This window comes from Bos taurus, unplaced genomic scaffold (genome assembly GCF_002263795.3).
Source record: "Bos taurus isolate L1 Dominette 01449 registration number 42190680 breed Hereford unplaced genomic scaffold, ARS-UCD2.0 Leftover_ScbfJmS_1097, whole genome shotgun sequence".
Classification (NCBI taxonomy): Eukaryota; Metazoa; Chordata; class Mammalia; order Artiodactyla; family Bovidae; genus Bos; species Bos taurus.
Genome location: NW_020190209.1, coordinates 243,964 through 252,593, shown reverse-complemented (window position 1 = coordinate 252,593; position 8,630 = coordinate 243,964). Strand labels below are relative to the sequence as shown.

Below are 8,630 nucleotides of genomic sequence, written 5' to 3'. Positions count from 1 at the left end.
GCATTCCATCACCTCCACTAGCTTTGTTCATAGTGATGCTTTCTAAGGCCCACTTGACTTCACATTCCAGGATGTCTGGCCCTAGGTCAGTGATCTTACCATCATGATTATCTGGGGCATGAAGGTCTTTTTTGTACAGGTCTGTGTATTCTTGCCACCTCTTAATATCTTCTGCTTCTGTTGGGTCCATACCATTTCTGTCCTTTATCAAGCCCATCTTTGCATGAAATGATCCCTTGGTATGTAATTTTCTTGAAGAGATCTCTAGTCTTTCCCATTCTGTTTTCCTCCATTTTATGACCAACCTAGATAGCATATTAAAAAACAGAGGTATTACTTTGCCAACAAACACCTGTCTAGTCAAGGCTATGGTTTTTCCAGTGGTCATGTATGGATATGAGTATTGGACTGTGAAGAAGGCTGAGTGCAGAAGAATTGATGTTTTTGAAAAATGGTGCTGGAGAAGACTCTTGTGAGTCCCTTGGACTGCAAGGAGACCAATCCTAGGTGTTCATTGGAAGGACTGATGCTCAGGCTGAAACTCCAATACTTTGGCCACCTCATGCGAAGAGTTGACTCATCGGAAAAGGCTCTGATGCTGGGAGGGATTGTGGGCAGGAGGAGAAGGGGACGACAGAGGATGAGATGGCTGGATGGCATCAACGTGAGTCTGAGTGAACTCCGGGAGTTGGTGATGGACAGGGAGGCCTGGCGTGCTGCGATTCATGGGGTCGTGAAGAGTCGGACACGACTGAGTGACTGAACTGAACTACTTAGACGACCAATTGTTTTATGCAAGCATTGGTGAAAAAATAAAAGCTGCTATAAATGGGTTTTCATCCGTTTTGTTTTCATAAGTTACATCATAGTCTAAACAGCCCCCTCTGGTTCACTCTGTGGTTTTAAGTTCGGCGTCACTGGCAGGTGCCGGCTCTGCACTGTGTTCACTGTATTCTTTACGAGAAGCGGTGCCGCTTGTTCATACACTGTAAGTGAGGATGCGCTGTGCGGGCCAGCTGGCGCCCCTGGGGTGTGGTGAGAAAAGGGAGACGGTTGGTCAAGAGAGCGGACGTGGCCTCTTGATCCAGTACTGGGGTCAAGAGGAGCGGGGTGGGAAGCCCTGCTGACAGCACCTCTCCAGTCACATCGTGGGCGTGGGGCTCTCCCAAAACTCTTTAGTTATGAGTTCTCTGGGTTTCTCCAGTCTTCACAAGTCTCACCAGGATGTCACTAAACCTGTTTGTCACTGAACAAACGTCCTCAGCATTAACAATTACTGAAATATTGTATCACAATCAAGTAAGAACTATAAACAATATGAAAATACATTAAACCTCAGTGTCAGGCTTTCGTGGCCAGAGGGGTCAGCTCTTCCCCACTGGGCCACATGTTTGCCCATGAAAGTGTAGAATTGAGGCCAAAGTGAAATGTGAGTGGAGGTGGGCAGAGAAGATCCAACTTGAAATAAAAGGGAGATGCCACGACTGAATCACCCGCATGAAGCGTGAAGCGTGTCCTTGGCCAACTCAGCAAGGAGAGGCTGTGAACTCCATTTGGCCTGTGCTCCCGTGTGGAGTGGTGGGATGAGGAGGAGGAGGTGTCCCCCGTGTCTGTCTTCTCTGCTGGTCCCACAGGACTGTCTGCCCCAGTCAGTGCTGTTACTGTGGTCTTGCCAACTAGAGGTCAATTTACCATTTCCACTGTTCTGAATTTCCCTCAGTGATGGTATGATTGATTCGAAGGTGTTAATGGCTTCTCCTGTAAGCCCAGGCAGTGTGCTGGGTTAAGCCATAGCCTGCAAAAAAAAAAAAAAAATTGCAAGGCTTAAATATTATTTGCATGCACACATTCCCACACTATTTTTACCACAGGTTTGTAACTTTTACTATTGTATACCTAACATTGGCCACTGGGGAATTTAGTAGGTGCTATTTGTTTTCAGGATGACAGATTAAACAGGGGCTAATGTGGAGAGACAGGCAAAATGTGATTTGGTCCATATTGTTCAAGTACTTTAAAAATGGTCTGATACAACCTTTCAGAGCAGAGGGCTCATTCTGGTCAGCCAGAAAGTCAGTGAGAGGAGGTGAGGAAGCTGGCCCTGGGGGTGGGGGGGAACTAGGAGGTTCAGACATCACAGAAGCAAATGGTGGCAGCGTGGCTGTGTCCTCCATGAGGCTTGTGTCTTAGCCCTCAGACAGGCAGCGGGGGTTAGTAAAGTCAGGGCAAGGTGATCAAGCTGCCCACTGGGCACGTCTTTGGAGCACACAGCCACACCCTGAGAGCTGGGAAGTCTATGAGTTAGCGCCTTTGTCCGCCGGGGTATCCTCCATGCTCTCCCCCAGGCGGCAGGTTGTGCACCAAGACACTTGCCGGTTGGTTTTCCTGGGCATCCTGTGAGTTTGGGCTCTTGAGTGGACCTACCCTTGATTTGGTGATAATAGAGTCTTCAGTACCAGAATCGGTAGTGACTGCTAGCAGAAAAGAATCTAGTGGAAAGTGGAAACTCAAACTTAAGTTTTACCCATAGTGGCTCTTTGCCACCAAAATCCGCTGATGCCGCTTGCTGGGAGGGCGGCCCACTGAAAAGATAAACGGTTCAGACAGGTCTCCCGCTTCCACCTCGCATCCTTCTGAGCCCCAGTTGCGGTGAACATCCCTATGCCGCTGACACCCCTGGCACAGAGAACACTCACTGCCCACGTGCTGGGTGTGCCGTCTGGACACAACTTTCAGCCAAGAGCTCCTCGAGGCAGCCTCATCCCTGGATGGTCTCTGCTGCGTTGCTGCAGCCAATGGCCAAGTGCAGTGGGGACGCTGGAGAAACTGTGAGGTCACAAATGCTGCAGAAGCCCTCAGTGGGGGGGCAAGGCTGTGTTGGCACTGCCTCACAGCTCAGTTTTGCCACATGCCCCATGCTGCTTTCTCACTGTGCCGTCACAAAGGTTGACACGTCATACATAAATCCACCCCAACATCTGCTTTCACAGAGGTTTGTGACAAGTGGAACTGGGAGTGGAGATGATGAGAGGGATTCACACTTCTCTTCAGCTGGCTGGCAACCAGGGTGCCCCCCCCCCCAGGCCAGGAGCAGCGCCCGAAGCCACCCCACGTGCAGGTCCAGGTGCTGTTGTGTGTGACGGCGCAGAGTCAGGCCACAACCTAGAACTAGGGCTCCCCCAGCTCTAGGTTTTTACAGTGAGCGTTAAAGGAATGAGTTGCACTTCCACCTTGTTAGAGAGCCTGAGAATTGCTATAAACAGTGGGGATTAATGGTACAGAATTGGACATCTTCTAAAGGAACTCTTGAAAATAAGAGAAAAGCTCCGTGAAGCTACTTCAGCCCTGCCTCCTTCAAGGATCATAGTGGACGTGACACATGGTGTAGATCTAATCTATGCTCACTAGCAAATCCTTGACAGTAGCTGCTGCATTGTCTGCACGTACACAGGTGTTTTCAAAAATGTCTTCCTTGGAGTCAGCTTCATAAAGACAGGAGAAAGTAGAAACTGTTTCCCATGCTATGGTCTGGGACCCACAGAATGAGTGGTCAATAAAACATTTCTATAGAGAAACAGTAAAAGCAATCAAACTGCTGCATGTAGCAGCGCTCCACCCTCTAATGCGGTAAGTTTGTATAAGTGAGGTCGCTCAGTCGTGTCCTACTCTTTGCAACCCCATGGGCAGTAGCCTGCACCAGGCTCCTTCCATCCATGGAATTTTCTAGGCAAGAGTAGTGCAGTGGGTTGCCATTTCCTTCTCCAGGGAATCTTCCCAACCCAGGGATCGAACCCATGTCTCCCACATTGTACACAGATGCTTTACCATCTGAGCCACCAGGGAAGGCCAAGTTTTATAAGAGGACCAAAAAAAAAAAAACACTTCTAGAATAGATAATACAAAATGAAACCTGGGACTTTACCAGGCTGGAAAGACTTCTGGAACTGGATTTTTTTCGCTTAAAAGTTCTTTTATTTTTACCTGGAATGACTTCACCTGAAACCAGCTGCCATTTCTTGGACGCTACAAAGTGACCAGCACGTTGAGTGAGGACCGCCTTCCCCCTCAGACGACTTGAACTGGCCTTTGTGATGTGAGCCCTAAGAGCACCACCGAGGCCACAGAGAAAATGCATTTTGTTTAAAACGAGAAGCCCGCCTAAGTGCTATTCTGGGTAGCAGGATTTTCTCCGGGCCACAGGGGCTGAACTGCAGCCCAGGCTGTACTGTATCCAACAATGGGGAGCAGGGAGCTGCCTTCTTGCCTGGTATCTTGACCTTCCAGGATCTAAGCATCCAAATCGTGTTTTAAAACTTAAAATGAAAAACACACGAGCCTCCAAATGTGCACAATGTGACACATCCAACGGCAACTTCAGTTTGCCCCAAACTATTTGTGTACAGAGTTGAAAGCTGTGTTGGGGATGGAAAGGAAAGGGAGGATATTAGCCTGGCTTTAAAGTAACAAAATAAAAATTACAAGTAAAAAATAAAAATTCCACTCTTCGGGAAAAAATCAGTTACCTGAAAGTTAGAAAGATCTCTTAAGAACTATAGTCTGGGGACTGTTGGGGAAGATGAAGCAATGCGGTTCTGAAACTTGGTGCTTCCCAGAATGCTCTACACGTTTTCAACCCACTGCTCTCCCCTGATCCTCAGAAGCTTACCTTTACTAATTAATGACAACTCTTAGCGGAAATACTATAGCTATGTATTCTGGGAAAATACATAATATCTAACAACCAGAAATGCGGGTAAAATGTTTGGGTGAGGCTGGACCCAGAGCAGTTACTCCTACCTGCAGAAAGCCGGTGCTCTCACACGTTTTATCCTTGACTTCAGGAGGGCCCAGGCTCCCGGGCTTTTTCCTAAACTCCTGGCAGTAAGAACTCCTGACCTGGGAGGGTCAAAAGGACAAAGGCACCGTCAGCGTCCTCCACACTTAGACCTTAGGTCCATCACAGCCACACCCATGGGAAGGAAGCTGGGCGTTCAGGGCACAGCATTCTGGCTGCAGGGCGGTCAGACATGTTATAAGGAAGAACAAATTTGACTCCACAGTAGGTGTCTCTTTTACTTCAGCCTTTTATTCTACTGCCTTTGCTTCAAGAATGTAGGTTGTAGCCCACAATACAGAAGAGCCCATTCTTAATGCCGAACTTTCAGTTCAACACTTTTCATGCATATAGAGAGAAGTTACAGAACAGAGACTAACATACTTTTCTTGTCAGAGGTTTACAGGAACATCGTGGCCTTACCTGTGTGGACAAAGGGTCTTTGCACCAAGAAGCTCGCATCAACCAACTCACCCCTCCCTCCCCTGACTTTACAAATGCTTTGCCATTTAACCCTTTAGGGAGCTCAGGCAATGTGGGGCACCTGCCACCTGTCTCCATGCGTGGCCCTGCCAAAACCTTTCTCTCTGTTTGCTTAGTCTCACTGTGCATCAAACACAAAAACTTATGCTCAGTAGCAGGAGTAGACCTGCCTCACACTGCTTCAAACATTCTGCTGGACCTTGTGACATGGCCCAGAAAGAGATTTAGACAGAACACAAAGAAGAGCACCAGTTCATTCACCAGCCCACATGGTCCGCTTGTCTCCTGGAGTAACTGCACTACATTTTTAACAGTAGTATTCAGTTATTTTGGCTGTGTTGGGGTCTTCAGTGATGTGTGGGCTTTTCTCTGGTTGCAGCAAGCAGAGGCTACTCTGCAGCTGTGGTGCCTGGGTTTCGCATTTCAGTGGCTTCTCTTGTTTTGGAGTGCTGGCTTTAGATATGCAGGCTCCAATTGTTGTGGCACATGGGCTTAGTTGCTCCAATGCACATGGGATCTTCCCAGATCAAGGACTGAACCTGTGTCTCCTGCATTTGCAGGTGGGTTCTTTACCACTGAGCCATCAGGGAGCCTTAAGCACTAAACTTAATGGAGCACGTGACTGCTTAAGACGATAGGTGTTCCCAGCCTCCTTCGCAAAGAGGTTGCTTGTGAGACTATGCTCTCCCTCCAGGATGGAAGAAAATCAAGCTGTGCAACTTCCAGGATATTTTCTAGGAGGGAGAGGAAGGCCCTTTCTCCTCCCCTCTTCTGCTTCAGGGAATGTAAACCCAGAAATGGTAGCTCTATCCTACCCCTCATCCATTCTCTGTCATCCTTGGGTGACAGAGAAGCTCTCTGGAACAGCCCTGCAAGACCAGCACTGGGCTACCTGCCTCCAGATCTGGATGGGAGACCGAGGCACACTTCTCTTTGCTGTAATTATGTGGGGACTTAGGTTATTGTAGGCAAGCTGAACCAGCACAGCAGACTTTGAGGGAACTCTGTGTAGTGCCCTTGTCAGGCTGCTCTGAGAACCTCTGCTGTCTGGCATTTTCAGCTCTCCTTTACAAGCGGGGACAGCCAAGCTCAGATCCAATCCACTCTCCTCTCCAAGCACTTCTCTGAAAATCCAATGTGTGAACATGGATGCTCTTAACTGCCTTAATCAGGAGCTGATCCCTTCCAGTGATGTGGACATGCTCTCCCCCCCACACTGTGCGCCCCCCACTCTCCTAAAGACACAGCTGGTTTTGAAACCTGTGCTCTTTCCTTGATTATGTGGACAGTTTCTAACTGCACAACCTCAAGGAACAGGCATCTCATGTGTGATGTAACTTGATTATTGCAATAAGGATGAGTTTGAATCTGTAGGTTCTCTGTTAAACTGATGCATTGAATAGCTTAGTTTGAAAAACTCAATTTGAAAAACCATCTGGATTTTCTATTTGCAGTAAAAAGCTAGAATGTGGGCCTTGGATAGAGTTCTCAATTCAAGGAGACATTATTAGGACTTCCCAGGTGTTGGATCTGGTCCATATAATAATTTCTTATATGCCCTCCATCCATTTGGAACCTGCGATTTTATGGAGAAAGTCCAATAAATAAAATATTACACTGGGAAAGTTATAAAAAGTTTTATAATTCATTTGTCCTTCATTTTACCATAGATAATTTTCTACAATGTGTTTCTCATTCATGGCTAATTCAAAATATAGTGTAGTAATAGAGTATTTCCTTTGGGGGATGTAAGTGTTATACGAGTGTATACAAGTCAGGTTGGGAATGAGAGTGGACTCTGGGGAAGCTGCTGCTGGACAGGAACATTCCAAGGATTCAGAGCCATAGGTTCTTCCCTTACCTGAGATTTTACAGTGAAGAGTTTTGTTTTTCCATTAGAAAACCCCCAAATAAAACAAGTCCATATCTCCATGACTGAGGAGGTGTAAGATGATAGGAGATATGGGGGAGCCCCATTTCCACGATGTGCCTGGACTCCAGGGGTGCATACACCCCTTCACTCAGACACAAGGCCCTGTCCCCTCCCGCCATCCATGTGTGTGTCTGCCCTCCACGGGTTCACCCTTCGCTCTACCTGATGGGTCCTAAAACAGAAAGCACTGGGAGAAAAACCAACCTTGAGAGCATGTCTTCTTGGGAAGTTAAACCTACAAGAAGTCTAGTTAGGGAGAGGGTGGGGGCTGAGTCATACATTCTGGTCTCTCTTTGGTTTAATCGCATTCTCTTTGTTGCCAAACAGGCATCAGATCCTTGAGGTCTTTGATGTTTGATGGCTTGAATCATGGTTTTCAAGATGGCTAATTAGAATGTACTGTTCGATGCATCATGCCTGTGTATTTGCGTGTGTGTGTTTGCACTCCCGCATGCTTGCACATACACTCACACACACATAAACAAGGAAAAGCAAGGAAGAGAGTGTATCATCTTTCTATCCTTAAAGGAAACTGTGAGTCCACAATCAATGAGATAAATGTGTCGTGCAAGAGAAGATTGTCTAGATCACTATTCTTTCACTAATCAAATGTTTAATTATTACCAAATATTTACAAAGAACTTCTAATATTTTAGAACTTTGTTATGAGGATTAAAGTGTGAATAATACAACGCCCTTCTATTCACAGAAATCTGCAACCTAATGCAGATAATAGAAATACTGTAGAAAATAAGATAGTGATATTAAAAGAAGACAAAATGTCTATCATGGTGTAAATTACAGGTTGTTTACAACTAATCTACTGGGATATATGGGCACTTTATATAAAAACAAATTATGTTTAAAACATTGCCAATTGTAGGACTTGGAAAGATTGTGTATTTTTAGAATGATTAGGTTACTACAAATATTTCACAAAGTTCTGAAACCTTGGAAAGGTATTCTGTAAGATGTGAACAGAGGAAAGTTAGATTTCCTTTCCTAAGAGTAAGATTCCCTGTTTACTATTATAAAATATGCTAGTCATTCAGTGGTGTCCAACTCTTTGCAACCCCACAAATGTAGCCTGTCAGGCTTCTCTGCCCATGGAATTCTCCAGGCAAGAATACTGGAGTGGATTGACATTCCCTTCTCCAGAGGATCTTCCAGACTCAGGGATCGAACTGTGGTCTCCTGCATCACAGGCAGATTCTTTACCATTTGAACTACAGAGAATTCCCATATTATATCATGCAGGACTTATAAAGTCTCTGCTAAGTCACTTCAGTCGTTTCCGACTCTGTGTGACCCCATAGACGGCAGCCCACCAGGCTCCCCCATCCCTGGGATTCTCCAGGCAAGAACACTGGAGTGGATTGC

The 8,630-nt window shown here is 46.4% G+C and overlaps 1 long non-coding RNA gene across 1 annotated transcript; it reads right to left on the bottom strand.

Annotated features, from left to right (window-relative positions):
* Positions 1–756: 756 nt before the first annotated feature.
* Positions 757–5,053, bottom strand: LOC132344727 (uncharacterized). The gene is made up of 2 exons (XR_009493671.1): positions 2,697–5,053; positions 757–1,795 (listed from the first exon to the last, which is right to left on the bottom strand). It is a non-coding gene; the product is annotated as an uncharacterized lncRNA (long non-coding RNA).
* Between the last annotated feature and the right edge of the window lie 3,577 nt (positions 5,054–8,630).